Genomic DNA, 24,225 nt, shown 5'->3' on the forward strand with positions numbered 1-24,225 from the left:
CATGCTGGCAAGCATTCTTGAAAGCAGTGTTTGCAGTATCAGACTGGCATGATGCCACGGCACATGAAACGGGTCTCTTTTTATAGCTGTTTCCAACGCTCTTGGGAACCAATTGGCCGTCTGACAAAGATTCTTTGAACTGGGAATTCAAATGGCTGTAGATTAGGCAAGAAACGTCTGTCTGGGAGGCAGAAGGAGGGGGAAACAGCACCAAGCAGCAGGTATAGTAATTTGTTAGCAAATTCCGATGCTTCCATTCATCAGTGCATAACATTACAAAGGGGAGAAGAGCCTTTATTTCTTCAGAAACAGCAGGCGACATCACCTAGCCTGTCTCAAGGAAATGCAACTGAAAATTGTATGTGTGTTAGAAAGGGAGAAATTAAATCTGTTTCATCAAAGACATAGGGTAAGCATTTTCACTGAGTTTGAGTCTGTATGTATAGATTATGATATACACTTACATCGTAAAACAAGTACATTGTTTTATGTATATATATACATATATATATATTAAAAGGAATATCTTGTAAAAGGTCTGTTTTTCAGTTATCTAGGAGAGTTAACGAAAAAAGTATCATTAATGTATACTGACATAAATTTTAAAAATCACTGCTTTTCACATTTGGAAGATAGCTCTGGGGGAATCTTGAAATCATACAAGCACGTCCTTGGTAGGCGAGTTGGATGTTAATTTGCCTTCAGGAAGGAATGAAGCAGGCTGCACTCATACATGCAAGTTGCTCACCGGTAAGCCTTCTTTCAGTATGTAAACAATTTTAATTTTATTTTGTTTCTGATCAGCTGTGGGGCAAATCCTTTCTCTTGAATCAGTAAGAGCCTCTGCAACTGTCACGAAGCAGTTTTCCTAATGTCCCTTTAAAATGGTCAGGGAACTTGCGCAAGGAGAGTTAGGAAAGTATTAAAAAAGGTTTATAATCTTTGTTTTGTTTTGTTTTTTTATTTTGATATCATTAATATACAGTTACATGAGCAACATTGTGGTTACTAGATTCCTCCCATTATCAAGTCCCCACCACATACCTCATTACAGTCACTGTCCATCAGTGTAGTAAGATGCTACAGAGTCACTACTTGTCTTCTCTGTGCTATACAGCCTTCCCCGTGAACCACCCGGCCCTTGTTATGTGTGTTAATCATAATGCCCCTTTGTCTTGCCAATGGGTTTCAGCCCCGAGCAAGTTCACTATGGATTCAGTGTGACCAAAGAAAATGACAGCAAAACGTTCTTGGGGTGAAAGGGTTATACTCAACTTTACTTCCAGGTGGCAGGTCAGTCACTAAAATCCCGTTCACTCAGAGCGAGTCTGCAGGCAGCAAGCCAGTCTCTGCCTCTGGGCCCCTCTGCCTGCACAGCCATCCTCCGGGCCTCTGTCCTTGGTGCTGCCACCACTCCAGCCTCTGCTCTGCTCTCCTGCAGCCTTGCAGCCCTGCCACCCTGTTGCGCCCAGAGCACTGGGCAGAGCTCTTTGTATAGAGTCAACAGCCATGTATTGCCCACAGGTGTGCAGTGAGCTAGTCAACCAGGGCCAGGTGAGAATCCTGGCCATGGGAACTCTCATTTTATGCACACCCTTATTCCCCCATCCTCCCCAGTCCCTTTCCCTTTGGTAACTGTTGGTCCATTCTTGGGTTCTGTGAGTCTGCTGCTGTTTCATTCCTTCAGTTTTTTCTTTTTTCTTATACTCCACAGATGTGTGAAATCATTTGGTACTTGTCTTTCTCCTCCTGGCTTATTTCACTGAGCATAATTCCCTCTAGCTCTATCCATGTTGTTGCAAATGGTAGGATTTGTTTTCTTCTTATGGCTGAATAATATTCCATTGTATATATGTACCACATCTTCTTTATTCACTCATCTACTGATGGACACTTAGGTTGCTTCCATTTCTTGGCTATTGTAAATAATACTGTGATAAACATGGGGTGCATCTGCCTTTTTCAAACTGGGCTGCTGCATTCTTAGGGTAAATTCCTAGGAGTGGAATTCCTGGGTCAAATGGTATTTCTATTTTTAGTTTTTTGAGGAACATCCATACTGCTTTCCACAATGTTTGAACTAGTTTACATTCCCACCAGCAGTGTAGGAGGGTTCCCCTTTCTCCACATCCTAGCCAGCATTTGTTGTTGTTTGTCTTTTGGATGGTGGCCATCCTAACTGGTGTGAGGTGATATCTCATTGTGGTTTTAATTTGCATTTCTCTGATGATTAGCGATGTGGAGCATCTTTTCATGTGCCTATTGGCCATCTGAAATTCTTCTTTAGAGAAGTGTCTGTTCAGCTCCTGTGCCCATTTTTTAATTGGATTATTTGCTTTTTGTTTGTTGAGGTGCTTGAGCTCTTTGTATATTTTGGATGTCAACCCCTTCTTGGATCTGTCATTTATGAATATATTCTCCCATACTATAGGATGCCTTTTTGTTCTACTGATGGTGTCCTTTGCTGTACAGAAGCTTTTTAGCTTGATATAGTCCCACTTGTTCATTTTTGCTTTTGTTTCCCTTGCCCGTGGAGATATGTTCATGAAAAAATAGCTCATGTTTATATTCAAGAGAGTTTTGCCTATGTTTTCTTCTAAGAGCTTTATGGTTTCATGACTTACATTCAGGTCTTTGATCCATTTCAAGTTTACTTTTGTGCCTGGAGTTAGACAGATAATCCAGTTTCATTCTCTTACATGTAGCTGTCCAGTTTTGCCAACACCAGCTGTTGAAGAGACTGTCATTTCCCCATTGTATATCCATGTCTCCTTTATCATATATTCATTGACCGTATATGCTTGGGTTAATGTCTGGACTCTCTATTCTGTTCCACTGGTCTATGGGTCTGTTCTTGTGCCAGTACCAAATTGTCTTGATCACTGTGGCTTTGTAGTAGAGCTTGAAGTTGGGAAGTGAGATCCCCCTTGCTTTATTCTTCCTTCTCAGGATTGCTTTGGCTATTCAGGGTCTTTTGTGGTTCCACATGAATTTTAGAACTATTTGTTCCAGTCCGTTTAAGAATGCTCTCGGTATTTTGATAGAGATTGCATTGAATTTGTAGATTACTTTAGGCAGGATGGCCATTTTGACAATATTAATTCTTCCTACCCAAGAACGTTGGGATGAATCTCCATTTATTAGTGTCCCCTTTAATTTCTCTTAAGAGTGTCTTGAAGTTTTCAGGGTATAGGTTTTTCACTTCCTTGGTTAGGTTTATTCCTAGGTATTTTACTCTTTTTGATGCAATTGTGAATGGAATTGTTTTCCTGATTTCTTTTTCTGCTAGTTTATCATTAGTGTATAGGAATGCAACAAATTTCTGTCTATTAATTTTGTATCCTGCAACTTTGCTGAATTCAGATATTAGTTCTAGTAGTTTTGGAGTGGATTCTTTAGGGTTTTTTATGTACAAATATCATGTGATCTGTAAACAGTGACAGTTTGACTTCTTCCTTACCAATCAGTTTATAATCTTTGACCCAGTTATCACCCTTGGGGGAATCTATTGTAAAGGAACTTGCCCAAATATCTAAAGAGTGGTTATGCACAAAGGTGTCAGTTATAGCATTAATAATAACAGAGAAAACTGGAAATGGATTCCTGTATTTTGACTCATTTGGTTTAAGTAAACTATTATATAGTCAATGGATTATCATGCATTCATTAAATATATTTACAAATATGTTTAGTTTCCAGATTGTTTCTGTAGACAATGAGTGGTGATTATAATATGGAAATAAAGTTTCATTTTGGAAATAAATGTGGAAGGACATTTGCCACTGCTGCCAGAGGTGGTCAGTGGACAGATGGGAGAACCTCTGGTTTATTATTTGGCAACTCCATATGGGTCAGATCCCTTTCAAGGCTAGGGTAGGATCTGGTTGTGTTGGCAGCTCAAGGAAATCATCCTTCCATTTCTCTCAATCAGCTTTCTTATGGGGTGGGGGAGTAACAAGCATCTAACCTGAGTCAGAATCTCAGGGACATGTCTGTGCGTAATCATCTGACCTGGGAACGTAAGACCAGTCTTTGCTGGTCCTTACAGAGCTCCACTTGCTTGTGGATAAGAAGAGTCCCTCAGAGGGGGATCTGGGAATAAGTGAGCTGAAATGACAGAGTGAGGTCTTTGGAGCTCAGCAGAGAAGAGGCTAGAATACCCAAGGGGTCACTGAGCAGTGGCAGGACACGATGGTGTCCCTGAAGCAGAGGCAGGTGGGGCCAGCAGGGTCCCACTGCAGAGGGCCTGGGGTGGTGGCTCAGCTAGGAAGCAGTTTTTCTAAGACCTGAAGCTTGTTCCTGAGAAGTTTGATGGTTTTATGTTCTTGCATCTCTTTTGTCCACTTCCTTTTGGTCTCCCCTTGGCGTCTGATCACCATCTTTGCAGCCAGTCCCGGGCTGTTGGGGGCATCCCTGCACCTGAGCCCAGTGGCACAAGGAGCAGGCCCTGTGAGCTTAGCCCCCACCTGCTCTTTTATGGAAAACCAATCGGTGGCTTTTTACATCATTATCATGTGGCTGAGAGCAAAAGAACATGTTAAGAAGCCTTTTAAGTTATTTTTAATTTATATTTACCATGTGCTTACATGGCCATATTTTGCTAGAAAATAAAAATAAGCCAGGTGGAGAAAGACAAGTACCAAATGATTTCACTCATCTGTGGCGTATAACAACAAAGCAGAACGGAAGGAACACAACAGCAGCAGACTCACAGACTCCAAGAAGGGACTAGCAGTTACCAAAGGAAAGGGGATGGGGAGGGAGGAAGAAGAGGATTAAGGGGCATAATAACTAACACACATAATGTAGGGGGGTCACAGGGAAGGCAGTGTAGCATGGAGAAGACAAGTAGTGACTCTATAGCATCTTACTATGCTGATGGACAGTGACTACAATGGGGTGTGTGGGGGGACTTGATAATATGGCTGAATGTAGTAACCACAATTTGCTCATGTGAAACCTTCATAGTTTGTATATCAATGAAACCTTAATAATAATAAAAAAGAACTATTAAAAAATGTATTCTTCACTCAAAGTCTGAACTTCAGCTGAAGCCTGGGTCAGCCTAGAAGGAACTCCCTGATGAAAGCATCCTGCGGGTAGTACCTGCAAGAGGTGCAATGCTTAGGTGACCATTTCAGGCGTCATCTGCTCCAACAGCTCCGCTTTGTTCCACCACGACTGCCCGATTCAGTCTGCTGCCTCACCTCCTCTTGCAGGCACGACCTTTCTGTCTCCACTCTCCCAGATTAATTTACAATGAGCTCTCTCCAGGTTGATATTTGTCACCTGACTGTCAGCGTGGCAATGGTCAGTTAGAAGCTCAAAATACTGGAGATATGCAAGCTACTCTTTGCAGGAACTGAACCACTCCCTCCTGCCACCTGCAACCCCCGCCCAATAAACAGAGGCATTCTGAATAAGAAAACACATCAAGGCAATAGAAAAAATGCTGTGTGTGTGTGTGTGTGTGTGTGTGTGTGTCAGCAGGGGAGAGGGGAAATGTAAGTTTTTCAGAACAAGACTGGTGATAATCAGAAAAATTTTAATTGTATGTAATAAACCATATACCGTAAAAGCCAAGTATGCTCTTCCCATTGAGCAAATTTTACTTTTGGATTTTAAAAATAATCTAGAATCCAAACGAAAAGGAATTTTTCAAAGATGTAGTTATGACTCCACAGTTCACACACTGCTGTTTCCTACTACAAATCACAGCTCATCTTAAAGCTCTAACTTAGTGTTAACTAAGAGGCGAGAGTTAATTTCAAAAGCTATTACAGTGGAGGCGTCCGAAAGCACCAGTGATCCTGGAACAATTAGTCTTCAATTTGTAATAGAGAGGAACTCCCAAGGGACTAACTCATTGAGGAATTTCAAATAAGCAGACTTCAAAACGAAGAAGAAAAATGGCTAATTATAGGCTGAGGGGGGAAAAGAAGGTGGGGAAAGAAACGAAGTTGAATCTGTGGGATTCCACTGACGACTCCTTAAAACCTGGAATTACCAGGAAGACATGCAACCCCCGGCAACTGGGAGAGCCGCGTGCAGAACAGAACGACGAAAGCCGATGGGGTATTGGCAGAATGCATGCTGCTGCTCACCGATCATGGATAGCGACAAGGTTTCATGCGTGACACTGGCCTATAAAGCACTTTGGCCTAGGTTAATGGTATTTGGCAAGAATCAAAGAGAGAGGCCTCAGCTTTGCCCCGCCTGGGGTTGAGCAGGCCCACACACTGCTATGGGCTGGGCCGCTGGGGAAATCAGCGTCCTGCAGCAGCCAACACACAGTAAGGGGCTGAAGCTCTGCAGTTTCCCAACCGGCGGCATGAGGTGGAGGTGCAGGACTCTGCACCGACAGCCTTGACACATGCTCTGTCAGCGGCCACTGTGGCAGCTGAGGCCGGGGACTAACTCCCAGAGCCTTCCTCTATGTCCCAATATTTTACAGGGTCGGGGAAGCTGCCCTTGCCTCTGACTTGGTGGCAGACAGAACAGGAAACGCCCTCTCAGGAACGCACCAAAGAATGCGGGTCTCATGCTCCCTTTTCTTCCTTTCTTGCTGGGGAGTTTTTCCAGTGACTCTGGCAGCCTTATGAAGAAAAAAACTAAACATCATGTTCACCCCTGCAATGCCTACCAGTCAGCTACTCCGGGCACCTGTAGAAGTCCCCAGAGCTCCGGAAACTATGCTTCTTGTTTTTGGTAAATCCAAATAAACAAACATCTGCCCTCCACCAAAGAACTCATTTTGCTCAGGGATATCCACTCCCCTACTCCTGCATAAAAGAGGAAAGTACTTCTGGGTGAAGCCCTGGAGCCTGTAATGGACTGTGCTTGGCTTAGCATCCCAGTCGGCTGTGGTTATTTTGCTTCTAGTAACAGAGCCCCTGTGTCACTGGGGACAGCGTCTCCCCCTCGTGTGACTCAGCCCTGCCAGGGTTCTGCATCTTCTTAGCCACCATGACTGTTTCAGGCATAAGCACACACTCTAAGCAGGACCCAATGGTCTCCATGAGACCTTTCTTTATATGGATACTGGGAAAGAGACAGGCTCTTCCTTGCTGTGGTCTGAGATAAAAGCACAGGGTAAGCCAAGACCTGCTAGGAGTCAGACTGAGAATGAAGCCAACCCAAAAGAATCAGATGGGAGAAATGAAGACAGACAAAATCCCGATAATTGTATGTGGAAATTCACCACCAGTACCAAGGCTTGACTTGTGAATAGAACAGACAGTGGGATGTAGTGTTTCAGAGGAGGAAGGACAGGTCAGCAAGGGACTTGAACAGGGTGTTGAGAAAGGACAGGCTTGCACCAGAGTCCTTCCCTTTGCCTAGCTGACACCCCTCCTTGGCCTCCAAAGCTGGGTCAGATCCATACACCACACTGAGCTTACCTCTGGTAACCCTTGCCATGTTGTATTGTGCCAACTGTTTGTTCCTCTGCCTGCCATTAGATTGTGAGCCCCTGTGGGCAGGGACTATTTCTCGTTCTGTGCTCTCAGCACAGTTGCTGTCACATTTTTTTGAATGAATGAACAGTGGAGATGAAACCCAGCATAAAATGCTAGTCCACAGGATGCCTGCTGACATCACCACGGAGGCAGCCACACACTCATTCTGACCTTCCCAATGCCAAAGCAGACCGAGCCAGTTAGAGCAGGCTCCACGGTGCCCAGAGGCAGGGGCCAGCCAGCGAATCCCAACTGTCTTCTGTATCTGTCTTTACACTTTGCTGCACTCTGAAACCCCTGTGACTATGTTGCTTTCCTAAATAAAATTCATTTGTGGAACAACAACAACAAAAAAATCTGCTTATGCCTGAAGCCAGTGCACCACTTGGCTTCCCAGCTGCTCCAGCTCCAGCTGGTTGGAGTGTCTGTCACTCTGAACCTTGAGAGTCTAGCCTGGCAGCAAAGGGAGAATGGGGTCCGCAGCAGATTTTGCATCAGGCCCAATGTCTATAGTCACATGGCCCACTGGGTAATGTAATCCTACAGAAGCCATGAGTAGGTTAGAAAAGGGGAAGAATAGGTCTGTAACCAAGTATTCTAGTTCTGCAATCCAGGCTTAGGAAAAGTGCTTCTTCTGATAGACTGTGTGTTCCTTGAGAGCAAGAAGCACATTTATCTTGTATATCTTCATTTTTCAGAACCTAATAGATGTTCAAAATCTGACTGATGTGGTTTTACTTCTGACAGGCTGAACACCGATGAAACAATTAACTACAATACATGTAGTTATTTTTACTGAGCTCCCTCTATGTGAAGGTAGTCCAGTTTGGGGATGTATCATAGCTTGGGTTTCTCTGAAAGCAAACCCAGTAACAAGGACTTGGGTGCAGGCAGTCCTTTTGGCAGGAGAGACTGGAAAGAGAGAAGCTCTGACAAAGGGGATATCCATGCGCTCGTGTCTGCTGAGACGCCTGATCTCATTCCCACTGCAGAGCTTCTAGAAGACCATGGACAGCAAGCCTCAGAAATGCACCACCCTGAGATTTATCCACCAGCACGTGACCCAGACCGATCACGGGGTACCTCCCAGAGGACTCACCTCTCATCCCAGCGCGCACACACACACTTTGGATTGCACCCGTGTCTGCTGAGTGGCGTTCTACACGTTAGAGAACACTGAGCAGAATCTCTGCGGTGCACCGGGTGGCTTACGGAAAAGTCCACCGCAGCTGTGCTGAAACCAGTCAAGCCAAGCGAAATGCTGTGGTACAGGCAGCAGGGACAGGCGGTCAACATTCCTAGGAGTTCAGATACCTAGAAAGGTACATGGCATTCTTGGTGGTATTCTTGGAAGAAAGATATTAGGACGTTTCACGGCCTCATTAAGACCACATGTCATGTCTTGCTGGTCTGGTTCGGATCCCACAGTAAATCTTGGAACGTATCCACATGAGCTTGTGTAGATTGTGCATTTTCTCAATTGCCGAAACAGCACTGGACCACAGCTCCATGAGGGCAGGGACGCTGTCAAGTCTGGCTCATTGGAATAGCTCCCTGCAGAACACTGTTCCTAGCACATAGCACATGTTGAAAAAATATTTTTTGAGTGAGTTAAAAGTAATAAGAATTTGAAAAGAAGAGGTACTTGGGGACTCTGTATTATTTCTAAAAGACTTTAGGTTAGCTGGTCCTTTATGCCACATCATTGCTCGGGGGCTGAAACTTGAGGTCTAAGCTTTATGAACACTGCATATCATTTGAGTCAGACAGATCCTAAGTACCACAGAAATACAAAAAAAGAGAATAGTAAGTTTCTAGGCAGCAGGAAAGTGGCATCAGAATGGGCCTTAAACTGAAGTAATAGTGTAGACGAGTGGATGGGAAAGTGGGAGTTTTCACAGCACATTTATCTATCAGAGATCACATACGGTGGCAATTTCCTCTAGAAGATAATTAGAGCCCACTGAGGAGAATGGGCTGGAAAAAATTGCTGGAAACTTCTTTCCTCTGCTTCCTGTGTTTGTATAAATCCCTTTTAATCCCAGAAGCAGTAAAGGAAGAAAATATCCATTCATTCATTCCATCATTCAGTAATTCCATCAGTGAATATTTGAGCCCTACTAGGCGTGGGGTATTACGCTTCTGAGGGTGCAACAAGAAGCAAAAGGGACACCATCCCTGTCCTCAGGGAACTTAGAATCTGGTGGGGAGATAGACATGAAATATTCATGTAAATGAATATAGCATAATAAACAGTCATGGAAGCTGTGGTCAGAATTACAGGGCTCTGTAAGAAAGTATAAGGGAGACTTATTTTTTAATGGGGACTCAGGGAATGTCTCTGAAGAAGAGAGTCTTGCAGTGAGACTGAAAACATGAATGGGACTGGGTTAGCCATGGGGAGGGGGCCGGAGAATCGGGGAGCAGCAGAGGCGAGCTGAGGAGGGAAGGAGCTGCCCAGCTCAGCGAACCAAGGGCGGCCGGTGGGGCTGGAGCAACGTGAACGACAGGCGAGGGAGGTCACGCCAAAGGAGAGGTGGGGCCGGGAGTGTGAGCGAGTGGCCTTGGAGGAGGACTGGACTTTGTCCTGAAGTGGTGGGAAGCCACTGAAGAACTTGGGGCTGGGAGGCGAGGTGCCTCTGGTCGGCTGCCTGGCTCGAAGGCGGGTGGGAGAGGAAGCAGAAAGGCCCGGGGCTGAGTCGTCACGCTGGGTCAAACATGGCTGTGGCGAGGGCTAGAGGCGGGCCAGGGAGACAGAGCGAAGTGGACGTGTTTGGGAAGGATTTGGGGTGCAGGGATGATAAATGTGGTTAGATGTGGAAATGAAGGCGAGGAAGCCGCAAGGATTACTCCTAGGGTTCTGGTTCCAGTAATGGGAGGGCAGAGGTGTCAGTAATAGAAATGGGGGATGCTGGGGGGTCAGCAGGTGTTGGGGAGAGCCGGAGTGCAGTCTGGACATATTGTTTGAGATGTTTGTGAGTTCTTAGCAAATATTCGGTGGGGCTGTAATAACTTTCCAAGTGATCCGAATATCTCCAGCCCCACAGTCAAAACTGGTAATACTTGAGGTTCCTCCCTTGTCACTCCACCCCTCAGAGAAGGGACAACGGGAATTCACTAGATTTTCCTTCCCCTGAGTGCTAATAAGGGGCACTGGCTACTGGCGGCTTCTCCAGCAAAACTGAGCATCCTAGAAAGAAGTTGCTGCCATTATTGAAAATGCAGTATAATTTCTTCCACAATCCCCACTGCCATCCATAAAAGAGGGTGGGCTTGTCACGGATGTTCTTGCTTTTTAATGTATATTTGATGAAAGAAGGACACTATTTTAGAGTTAAAAAAACAAATAGGGCATAGCAATGGCTTGAAAATCATACTAATGGAATATGAAAATGCTACTAATCACTCATGGAAATGAATAATTAAAAAATAAAACATTGAACATTTAGACCTGCCAGATACTTTGCAGCTCTCCTTGTAAACATCATGGAATAGATGGAGCCACCACGGTTTTCTGGAGGAGGATTCTGATGCTCTGCACGGTGAGGTAACTTGCCCAAAGGCGCCATCAGTAAGTGACAGAGCTGGCATTGGGACCCAGGTCAGCTGGCTTTTGAATTCAACATCCACCCCATTTCATGACAGCTGCCTTCTGGATGTGACTGTGATTAGTGCTACAGATGAGGGGGAACAGTCTGTTCCCTGTGGCATAAGGGTATTCACACCTGGGAACAGTGTGATGTGACAAAAAGAGGACTGGGCCTGAATCAGGAGAACGAAGCCACCCTCCACTTGCCACTAAGTGCCATTACACGCGTGGCCTTAGAGAAATCACTTGAGCACTGAAAGCCTTCATTGTCTTCTGCTGGGTTCAACCATCTCAAAGGCCCCTTTATTTCCAAAAGGGAAAGGGTCTGTTTGTTTGTATTTATTTAACTTTAGCATTTAGCTGCTACACTTTATTGTATAGATCTGTGGGTTCTGAAGAAAGTCAATAATTTGGAAATAAGGAAATTTACTTGGTCAAGATATTATATGAAGCTTCAAAACACTACGGAAGCTCTAAATGAAAAGTCAACACAAAATGGCAAGAGTGTAAGGGAGCTGCTATTCTGATATGATTGGAGGGTGGGTGGATTAATACAGTCCTTTTTGAGGGGCTGGCAATTTCAAGAAAAATCTGACCCCAAAACTTATCCTATCCAGGAATTTATCATACAGCTTTTAAGAATATCCTGCAGCCATATTTGCCAAAAACGTGCACAGACAAGTGCATAGAAGGATATTCGTTGCAGCAAAGGTTTAAAGGCAATAGAGGACTGGTTAAATTACTACACCCACAGTAAATAATACTCTGCAGCTATCAACAACAATGAAACAGATGCTGTGTACCAATATGGAAAGCTTCCACATCTCTCATGAACATTTTAGATGCTGAACGGTGTGGAGAGCATTCTGCTGTTTGTGGGTTTGCAGTATGTGTTTGTACGTGCACAGAACACTTCCAGAAGGACACAGAGGAACCTAGTAACCACAGTCACCTCTGGAGATAGGAGCTGAGGGTCTGGAACACAGAGGTGAGAGACAGTTTCCTATTTGGTAGTGTTTTAATTCTGCTTTTTAGCCATGCATATGTATTGCTAATTGGATGGACGGTTGGACAGATGAATGGATGGAGGGAAAGATAACGTCAATAGAGAACAACGGTTGTTATGTGAAATCAGAGCAAGAAACAACTTGCTCAGACTGTACATTCAACCCTGAACCAAGACCACATTTCTCAACACCACCATACACTTTATGAGTCAGCAGTAACTACCCTGTGTTCTGTGTGTATCACTTCACTTAACCTACACTTCATCACCACAAAGCAACACACTACTGCACATAAACCTACATACCTCCCTCACAGATGGATCAATGAGGTTCAGAACGGGGAAGCAACTCATCCAAGGGCACCCAGCTTAAGAGACAGCATCAAGTTTTGAATCCAGGCTGGCTGATGGAAAAACCACTAACCCTATTTGTCATTGACTAAAATTGATGGTGATGTTGCAAATAATCACAATTTTATATAACATGGGTTTTGCCCATTGGCAAATTGTGGAAAAATGTGTCCCATAGCATTCCCTCCAGGTTTCATTTTTCACCAAATAAAAGTGCTTGATTCATCCCAGAAAAGTGTGCAGTATCCCCAAATGCCAGATCCACTAAACACAGAATAGACTCCTTCACTGAAGTTCACCCTGTTCCTCACTAATTCCCCTCCTATTTCCCCTCAAGGGAGAAAGGCTGGGGACTGGCAGGTGAGCAGGCCAGTCGCCCTCAGGTGCAGAGGTTCAGGCTGATCCTGACAGAGCACCCAAGGGCCTGCAATGCGAAAGCAGCCGCTGCAGCTGTACAACTAATTATCATTATTTCCTGGAAAGGTCCTCTGAGACTTGAGCATAAAAGAGCCTGATTCAAACCAGAGGATCCTCTCTGGTCTGTGCTGTACCCCCGAGGCCAATAGCAGTTGTGGTATCAAGAAGCTACTGCGACAATCTGAAATGACTTTGATAACAGCAGCAACAAAAAAACCCTCGGCTTCCTCTAGGAATGCACACAGTCACCTCACCTCAAATCTTTTCCATAGTTTGATGGCTCAGTTTTGCAACAGATCAGTGCAATTACAGGCTCACCTGAGCTCCGGGTGCACCAACACTGGGGCCCAGCTCCTGCTCCTCCCGCTTTGCATTTTTTTGGATGCCCTAGATTGCCTTGGCTGAGAGTTAGCAAGCTGCACCAGATAAATATTGTTCTCCAGAACTGGTTACTTTTCGCATAAGCTACCAAAACCTGCCTGAATGTTACTCCAGGCAAGGAATTCAGTACAATGCTTAAAAAAAAAAAAAAAGCAACATTTTTTGGCTTAGCAACAGTACTTGTACTTGTGAAGCAACTGTGAATATTCAAATACTGTAATTGGAGATGATTTACCTTGTTTTGAATTAACTAAAATTCCATTGTTAAGCACAAATACTGCTCCACTAAATCATCATGCTTTTAATAGGTCCACGTGAGCAGGTTACTGAGCGCATTAGGATTTATAACACTCCTGGGGAGCTGACCACTGTATTATGCTTCCTGCTGCTAGGTAATATGCATGACACATTTCTGGACACTAATTCATTTATTTAATAGTAACGGTATGCAAAAACAGAGTTCAAAATGAGGCTGACAAAGGAGGTATAAAAGTTTTATTAATCCATAGCTAATCAAAGGCCAGTGGAAGGCATATAATGGTGGCATTTACAGACCATATCGAATGTGAATAAATTAACTTTTTGTTTCCTAAAATCTTACTAATAGGATGTATTCGACTTGAAACATTTGTACTTTTAATTACAGAGGCAGGCAATTTGGAGCAGGTTTTCCAGATGCACTTTCCTTAAAAGCTACAACTTTGCATCAAGGATCAACACAAACCCTGTCATCAGCTATTGTGTCAAATATGATCAATTGCAATATAAGCTGCCTCACACTAAAAATTGCGATGTTGTTTATTGTATTGCTGCTTTAATTGCATGCTGTCAATCATTAGAAAATTATTCTTTCTGAAAAATGAAGAGTATCTACTCTATTTTTCTCCTATTGCCCTGATCACTACACAATGCGTATAAGCAGGTGGCATAATGCTTCATGTAGAAAATCTTTTCCATAGTTTGATGGCTCAGTTTTGCAACAAAGCAGAGCAAAGCAAGAAAAAGAGTTTGAAATACAAGCAAAAGAGAACATCAGGAAAGACCAGGAATCACATTAGTGTGTGGGAAAAATCATTCCATTGGCTTAGTTCAATAGCATACATTGGGAAAATATTTGTATAGCATTTCTAAGTCAAAATGGAAGAGAATAGAGACATCTAAAACATAAACATCTCTCCATTCTAGAATTCTAAGCATATTCTATCGCTCAGAGCATTTTTGTAGCAATGAGCTAGTTCTTACATAATAACCTTATGAATATTGTTCTCACATGCTTATCTGCTCCATCAAGTAAGAAAGAAATCATAGGATTATCCATGGTAGTATTTTCCTGAATGTATTTTGCAGAGCATAAGCTAAAGAGCTTTTGGATATAGGAGAATTTATAGTAAGGAAGGGTTCCATGGTCACATGAGTTTGGGGAATGACTGATTAAACTAAGCTATATTTTTACTTTAGGTTCCCTCACAGCCTTTAATACACTAATGGACATTGAAAACTCCAAGAGGACGATATGGTATGAAGTGTTTCCCATATTTATTTGATCATGGAACTTTTACTGAGGGAAAAAAAAACTCTCGAGTATCACAGAACTCAGTTTAGGAAACACCAATATAAGGCATATGGGCCCACACTGACAATTAGGACCTACCAGTGGATCCTAAATCTTTCCTGGAAGGCCTCCAAATTGTCCTTACCATAACTCTGCTGCCTATTGCTAGAAACCCACCTTCTATCTTAACCTCAGGAACTTTACAGTCAGCTTCAAAATCCACATACATACACACTGGCATATGTGCACAAAATCTTCCATCACCAATGTCTTAGCCCCTAACCCAGAAGGTCCTGTAAATACCCATTAGTTAATTTGGTAGTAATAACTATTTCTAATAAAGTACAGAAGATTGACATTATAATTTATTTTATACACAATGGATGCACTCAGAGCAATAGGCCTCAAAGAGTAGTAAATAGTTCGTGGTCATTGTAAGGCTTACAGAAATCTCTATCACTCTTCAAACAGGCACCCATAGGCATTGGACAAAAAATAAATAGCTCCCACCCCTAGGATCATAGAAGTATTTTGGCATAACAGGATATGATTCATTCAAAAAAGCAACGGGATGTGACTAAAAAACTACTAGAACTAATAAGTAAGTTTAGATGGTCACAGTACATAAGACAAAATATTCAAAACTCAAGTTTATTTCTACATTTCTATATACAATGAACAATTGGAAACAAAGATTTAAAAACAGTACTATTTATAGTAGCATTGGAAATAAAACACTTAGAGATAAATCTAATAAAATAAGTGCAAGAGCTGCATGCTAGAAACTATCAAACATCAATGAGAGAAATGAAAAAAGGTCTAATTAGAGAGCTATAGTGTCTTCATAGATTGGAAGACCCAGTATTATTCAGATCTTAATTCTCTCCAAATTGATCTTTATAATCAACAAAATCCCAGTGAAAGCATCAGCCAGCCTTTTGGTAGAAACTGACAGTTTGTTCTAAAATTTATATGGAAAAGCAGAGGATCTACAACAGCCAAAACAACTTTGAAAAGAACAAAATTGGAAGTTCTTCACTAATTGACCTAAAGATTAACTATAAAGCTACAAGAATCAAGACAGTGTAGTAATGACATAAGGACAAACATGTTGATGAATGGAATAGAACAGAAAATCTAAACACAGACCCACAGAAATATGGCCAGTTGATAATCAACAAAGGTGTCAAGGTAATTCAATGGAGAAAGTCTTTTCAATATGGTGCTAGAACAGCTAGATGCAACGGAATGCCAAAAAATGAACCTTAATCTTTCTTTCATACTATACATTAAAATTAACTGGAGATGAATCATAGACATATATGTAAAACCTAAAACTATAACACTTCTGGAAGAACATACGACCTCAGGCTAGGTAAGGATTTCTTAGGACACAATGAGCAGTAAAAGAAAAACCAGAGAAGAAATAAGAATAGACAAATTAGACTTTATCAAAATAAAAAACTTTTACTCTTCTAAAGAGTCAGTTATGAAAATGAAATAACAAGCTACAGACTGGGAAAAAAATTTACAAAACAAATATTTGATAAGGGACTTGGATCCAGAATATATAAAGAACTCTAGCAACTCAATAATAAGAAAACAAATGAGTCACTTTTTAAAATGGGTGTAAGTTTGAACAGCTACCTCACCAAAGAAGAGATTTGAAGGCAAAGGAATGCATAAATCATTAGAAAACACAAAAGAATGGCCAGGCATTAACAAGTCTGAAAATACGAAGGGTTGGTGAGGAGGCGGAGCAACTCCAACTCTCTTATATTACTGGTTGGAGCAAAATGGTACAGTCGTTTTGAAACACCAGTTGGCAGTTTCTTATAAGGTTAAACACATATTACCATACAACCCTGCAATCCTGCTCCTACGTATGCACCCAAGAGAAATGCAAACATATATCCACACAAAAACCTGTTTAGAGTAGCTTTATTCATAATTGCCACAAACTGGAAATGCTCATGTATCTTTTAAAAAGTGAGTGGATAGGTAAATGGTGGTACATTTGCATTCTGATAGAACAGCAATCAGCAATGAAAAGGAACAAGCTGATGCATGAATGAATGAATTTCAGAGATACTGCTAACTGAAAGATGCCAAACACAGAAGACTTCACACTGTATAATTCTGTTCACATTTCATTTGAAAAGGGCAAAATTATACAAACAAAAATCAGGTCCATGATTGCCAGGGATTGAGAGTTGTGAGAGAGGGCTGACCAGAAAGGGCTACCAGGGAGTATCTGGAGATGATAAAAATATTCTCGATCTTGATTTTGATGCTGGAAAACAGAACTATACACATGTATGAAAAGTCACGCAAGGGTGAATTTTACCAATTGAAAACTGTACAATAAAACCAATTTTTAAAATAGGGCATAATTTCATACTTGCTTTGGTTTGTCTTACATTTGATCTAACCTATCCATGTGAATGATCGTTCTATAATTTGATGGTATTAAGCACTTTGTATATAACTTTGACTTGAATGTGGAAGGCTTGGATTGGTGGATTCTTAGTGTTAAAAATTGTTTGACATACGGCCACACTCACAGTGAAGTTTCCCCACACAGAGTAGTAAAATCCACTGGCGTTACTAAGAGAGTTCTTCACTGAAGTAAGTGGCCAAGTAAAAAGCCACAGAGAAATGGAAAGTGCCCAGTGTTGTGGCTCTGCCTATCTGGTTTGAAGTTCTCCATCCCAGCTCTGAATGTGGAACTTTGAGCACCTAAACTAGATTAACAGAGAGTTCTTCAAATCAGGGACATAAAAAAACTGCACTTTGTAACTCAGACTTACGTACTGCCCAGCAGTTTCAATAAATGTGTTCCTACCAGTTCATTTACTGCCTCTGGCATTATCTCCAATTCCTTCTCTTTTCTCTCACATTGGCATGTTCATTTGAAAAGCCAACATTTCCCTAAGTGTATAATTATAAGAAAATATTAGGAGCAATTCTTTGGGAGCAGTTAAAAACCTGGAGGAGACAGATATTTTCTAGAAAAATACAAATGACTTAAAATTGATCCATATTAGTAAATGTCACAGAATGACACTTTAAAAATTGTACATTACAAAAAGTAGTTGAATTTTGTGACATGTAAATTATACCTCAATAAAGGTGTTTAAGAAAAGTTTGTAAAAGAAACTGATTTACAAAACAGGAGAAAACTGGAATAGACTTGTTATCACAGAAGACATGGTAAAAATAATTGAAGATCTATCATTTTTAAAGAACCAGAACTAAAGAGTTTCACAGTTGAGTTCTGTCTCACCTTTAAGGAACAGATAATTCCTTTATAATTCAAAGTATCACAGTCCATAATAAAAAGTTGGAAAGTGCCCCAATTCATTTTATGATTCCAACACAATCTTAATATAAAAACCTGGTAAAAATGGCATAAAAAGAAAACTATGGCCAAATCTCACTTAGGAATTTAAATGCAAAATATTAGATCAAGTATTAGCAAAGAGCATCTAGTAGTGTATCAAAATAACAATGCTCTATGACCCAGTAAGGTTTACTTCAGAGAGATGCAAGAATAATTGAGGATTAGGAAGTCTTTCAGCATAATTCATGACATCAACAAATTAAAAGAGAAAAATAATATGACTGTATCATTAGATGTGAAAAATGCTTTCGTTTTTTGCTGAAATAGCTGCACTCCTTTGATGTGGGTCCTTTTAGCCCATGAATGCATCACCCCTGGGTATCAGCTACTCTGTCAGTCAGGTAAGCAACCTGGGAAGGTCCAAAGGTCTCACCACAGCCTGTATGATCTTGTAGCTTCAGGAGGTGAGGGATTAATTTTACCCCACTTTTCAGGGAAAGCTTCTCACAGTGACACTACCTGTAAACACTGTTGTAAGTAGGTGTGGCTCGTAATTGTGGAAGACTCCAGTTTGAGGACTGAGCTGTCATAAAAAGGACCGAACCAGAGATATGCAGAGAACAGCCCAAGTCCGGCTGCCAACACAAATCCATCTTTGGCTTTTGCCCATCTCTTCAGCCTTTGCAGGCCTCGGCCTGCTCCTCTGGGAAAGGGGGAGCTGTTTCTATGACTTGGTTAGGTTCCAGTCTGCACCAGAGTTGTATGCTTTATCTGCTTGAACAACTTTTTAAAAGATGATGATCTTCAGAGCAGCATTAACTGCACATTGACACAGGTGGAATATTGAGTTTTAATAGGAAGGTTGAAATTCCTCCCTGATATTTCAATTATAGGCCATTTTTTCCTTCTGTGAGAAGTCGCCTCTTGGCTTACACTGGATATTAATGGTAAAGATCATTTAACAGGCAAAGTGTTGTTTTACATACAATTTTAAGGCAGTGTAGCTAAAGGTAACATTTACAAAACAGGGTAGTAGATGTTATACAGTTTTTAAAAATGGATTGTGGAGTCAAATATGAATTTAAAAATTCCAAATTTTAAATAAAACACATTTCTTAGTGTATAGGGCCAAACTTCAATTGCTGATGGGCCCTGAAAGTCTTCAAAAGGGGTTATCCTATGCCCCAAACATGACTAACCTCGGCTAGCTCTACTTCTCTCCCTCTCACCTTTCCTTGCTTTCTTTCTTCCTTCCTTCCTTCTCTCTATCCTTCCTAGCAGAGTCTCAAAGAACAAGTATTTTTCAGAACAACTTTGGAAAACACTGAATGCACGAAGTGGAAACTTACGCAAAATGAGAAGTAAAAACAAAAGCAGTCATGACCTAGGACCCTCTAGATTTGGTGTTTGCCTTTTGGTGGCTGTCTAAGGCATTAGAAGCTAAATTAAATAAACCCTTTTTCCTTCACAGTGACTGAGAAGTTCTATTTTCCACAGACAGCTGTGTTCCTTTCACCTCGGGAGGTAAGTCAGAAATGAGAGGCGGCGGGGGGCAGCTCAGGAAAGTGCCGTCTGCAGCCACTGATGGATTTGTTCCCCATTGCAGGTAAGAGCAGTGAGCATCACCATTGCCCTAAACCCCCAACCATGTTGGCCTCCACTCCATAAACCAGTAGGGCAGCCAGCCATGCGAGAGCCTAGAGGTTAAGCACATACCATTGACCTGGGAGAAACGAGTTCTCACATCATTAAATACAACATGTTCTCCACCTTTGCCTGATCATACTGAAAAGTGCACTGAGGGAATTATTTAAGGCTTAGCTGTTCTACCTACATTTGTGTGGACACAAAATCAATATCTCTCCCTTGCCTTTATTTGCTTGGATTATATTTAACTACTAAGTGGCTTTTTTAAGACACCAATCAGATTTAGCATCTTTTGTTTTATATAGGCAGGTATGTGAACAAGAATAATACCAGCATCTCTGTTTTCTTTTCTTTTCTTTTTTTTTTTAAAGGTATCATTGATATACACTCTCTCACACTACCATCTTTAATCTCCTCTATCTCTGTTTTCTTTCCCTCTAGGTTGTCAGGACAAGAAAGATGAAACAGCTTATTGGGAGTATGCTTCCATATCGACATACAGATTACTTATAATCTTGACGACAGACATATTTCTCCCTTGACCTGAAAGACTTTCTTGACCATGGTGATTTCAGCAAACACTAAAAGAACATTCAATAAATAGCATGGACTGGTTATCCACTTGGGGAAAAATATTAAATCCTAAGTTACACATGTATAAAAATACATTTCTAAATGAATAAACTTTTTAAACACAAAAAGTAGACGTATCTCAGAAATGGAAAAAATACTCTTAATAAAGTCATAAAAGAAAAGATTAATATGGTTAATAGCAAAACTGAGGGGAAGGTACAGAGATTTCCTATATATAGCCTGCCTCCATTATCAACATTGGCCAACAGAATAGTAAATTTGTTACAATTGGTGAACCTACGTTGACACATCATGGTAATCCAAAGTCCGTAGTTTACATTTAGGATTCACTATTGGTGCTATACATTCTATAGGTCTGGACAAACACATACTGACATGTATCCATCATTACAGAATCATACAGAGTATTTTCATTGCCCTAAAAATCCTCTGTTCTCTACCTATTCATCCCTTCCCCTCCCCAACCCCTGAAAACCACTGATATTTTTACTGTCCCACAGTTTTGCCTTTTGCAGAATGATATATAGTTGAAATCATATGGTATGAAACCTTTTCTAAGGAATAACCTTCCATTGTCTGGATATACCACAGTTTATTTATCCACTCACCTACTGAATGGCATCTTGGCTGCTTTCAAGTTTTGGCAATTATGAATAAAGTCGCTATAAACATCCTTGTGTGTATAGACATTTTTACGTGAATAACTTTTCAGTTCCTTTGGACAAATAATAAGTGGTACAATTGATGGATTGTATGGTTAAAGTATGTTTAGTTTTTTAAAAACTGCTGTCTTCCAAAGTGGCTGTACCATTTTGTATTCCCACCAGCAATGAATGAGGGTTCCTGTAGCTCCACATCCTCACCAGTGTTTGGTGGTGTCATTGTTTTCTAGATTTTGACCATTCTAAAAGATGTGTATTTTCCTTGGTGAGATGTCTTTTAAGGTCTTGGTTCATTTTTTAATTGGGTTGCTTGCTTTCTTATTGTTGAGTTTAAAGTTTTTTGTGTGTATTTTGAATAATAGCCCTTTATCAGATATCTTTTGCAAATATTTTCTCCCAGTCTGTGGCTTATATTTTCATTCTCTTGAAAGTGTCTTTCACAAAACAAAATTTTAGCTTTAATAAAGTCTGGCTTATCAATTTAGGGTTTTTTGGGGGGTGAGGCATGACTTTGGTGTTGTACCTAAAAGTTTTCAACAAACCCAAGGTCATTTAGATTTTTCTTCCATTTCATCTTATAGAAGTTTTATAATTTATGTTCATGATCCATTTTTATTTAATTTTTGTGAAAATGTTGTAAAGGCTGTCTAGATTCTTTTTTTTTTTTTTCTTATGGATTCTAATTATTCCAGCACCATTGTTGAAGAAACTACCTTTTCTCCATTGTATTGCCTTGCTCCTTTGTCAAAGACCAACTGGCTATATTCATAGAGATATTTGTGGGCTCTCTGTTCTATTCTACTCGTCTAGTTGTCTAGTCTTTCACAACAGCACACTACCTTAATTACAGTTGCTTCACTGTAAGTGTTGGAGTCAGGCATGTCAATTCTCCAACTGCTCTTAATCCTTAAATATTGTGTTGCCTGTTCTGAGTCTTTTGCCTCTCACATAAACTTTAGAATCACTTTGTTGAGATCCACAAAGTAACTTGCTGGGATTTTGACTGAGATTGCATTGAATTTGTAGAGCAATTTGGGAAGAACTTACATCTTGACAATATTGTCTTCTTATCCATGAACAGGGAATAGCTTTCCATTTAGATAGTTCATCTTTGATTTTGTTAATCAAAGTTTAAATTTGTATTTTCCTCATCTAGATTTTGTGCATATTTTGTTAGATTTATACCGAAGCATTTTTTGGGGGGAGGGGGGGGAAGTGTGGGGTTGTCGGTGTAAATGGTATTGTGCTTTTAATCTCAAATTCCATTTATTCATTATAGGTATGTAGGAAAGAGATTAATTTTTGTATATTAACCTTTTATCTTACAACTTTGTTATAATCACTATTTCCAGGACTTTTTTATTGATTCCTACAGATTTTCTACATAAACAATCATGTCATCTCTGAACAAATATAGTTTTATTTCTTCCTTCCTAATCTGTATACCCTTTATTTTATTTTCTTGTCTTATTACATTAACCAGGACTTCAGTATGATATTAAAAAGGAGTCATGGGAGGGAACGTTCTTGCCTTATTCCTGATCCTCATAGTAAAACTTCTAGTTTCTCATTGTTAGGTATGATGTTAGTTGTAGATTTTTTTTGTAGATACTCTTTATCAAATTGAAGAAGTTCCCCTCTATTCCTAGTTAACTGAGTTTTTATCATCAATGAGTGTTTCATTTTGTCAAATGCCTTTTCTTTACTTATTGATATAATCATGTGATTTTTCTTATTTAGCCTATTATGTGATGGTATACATTAATTGGTTTTCAAATGTTGAACCAGCTTTGTCTTCCTTGGACAAATCCCACTTGGCCCTGGTGTACAATTCTTTTTCTACATTGTTGGATTTGCTTTAGTAACATGTTATTGAGAATCTTTACATCTGTGTTCATGATAAATACTGATCTGTAGTTTTCTTTTCTTGCAGTGTCTTTTTCCAGTTTTGGTATTAGGGTAATGCTGGCCTATCACATGAGTTGGGAAGTAATCTCTGTGCTTCTATCTTCTGAAAGATTGTAGAGAACTGGGAAAATTTCTTCCTTAAATGTTTTACAGAATTCACCGTATGGACCTGGGGCTGTCTGTTTAAAATATTATTGATTATAGATTCAATTTCTTTATTAGACATAGGCATATTCAGATTGTCAGTTCCTCCTTGTATGAGTTTTGGCAGTTTGTATCTTTCAAGGAACTGGTCTATTTCATCTAGGTTATCAAATTTGTGAGCTTATATTTATTCATAGTATCCCTCTACTATCATTTTAATGAGATCTGTAATGATGTCCCCTCTTGCATTTCTGTTATCGGGAATTTTTGTCCTCTCTCTTCTTAGTTAACCTGGCTACAGGCTTATTAATTTAATTGATCTTTTCCAGCTTTTGACTTCATTGATTTTCTCTATTTCCCATTTTCAATTTCTTTGACTTCTGCTCTAATATTTACTTTTTTCTTTTCTTTTCCTTACTTTGGATTTAATTTGTTCTTTTTTGAGTATCTAAGGTGGAAGTTTATGTGACTGATTTTTAGATCTTTCTCCTTTTCTAATATATGCATTCAATGCTATAAATTTTCTTCTTGTCATTGCTCTCCACAAATTCATTTCCTCTAGTTGCTGCATCCCACAAATTTTGAGAAGTTGTATTTTCATTTTCATTTAGTTCAAAATATTTTTAAATTTCTCTTGCAATTTCTTCAACCTATGTGTTATTTAGCTCTCAGTAAGTTGAAAATTGCCAATCTCATTACACTCTTTCTGTCACTGATCTGAGAGTCATTATATTTTGGAGAAGATGGACAACCTAATTCACCTGAGGCTGAACGTATCTGCTCCAGGGGCTGAGCTTAATGTAGTTAAGTGTGGAGTCACAGAGCAGTTCTTATCATACAGCTTTATAATAGTGCAGAAGGAACCCAACTTATCTTTGTATAATAGTTCAGTGAGAGGAAAAAGATTAATTCAGGAAAAAGAAGAGAATTTTAAGAAGCATAGTTCAAATCTTCAGAGAGATTTAAGTCATCAGAGCCATAAAGTTATAATAGGCCACTATTAAAAAGAAGTATCCAGAGTTTCTAGAAATTAAAAACAGGAGAGCCAAAATAAAAAGTAAATTCAAAATGCTGGCGAGGATGTGGAGAAAGGGGAACCCTCCTACACTGCTGGTGGGAATGTAAACTAGTTCAACCATTGTGGAAAGCAGTATGGAGGTTCCTCAAAAGACTA

Source organism: Manis pentadactyla, chromosome 11 (assembly GCF_030020395.1).
Source record: "Manis pentadactyla isolate mManPen7 chromosome 11, mManPen7.hap1, whole genome shotgun sequence".
Taxonomy (NCBI): domain Eukaryota; kingdom Metazoa; phylum Chordata; class Mammalia; order Pholidota; family Manidae; genus Manis; species Manis pentadactyla.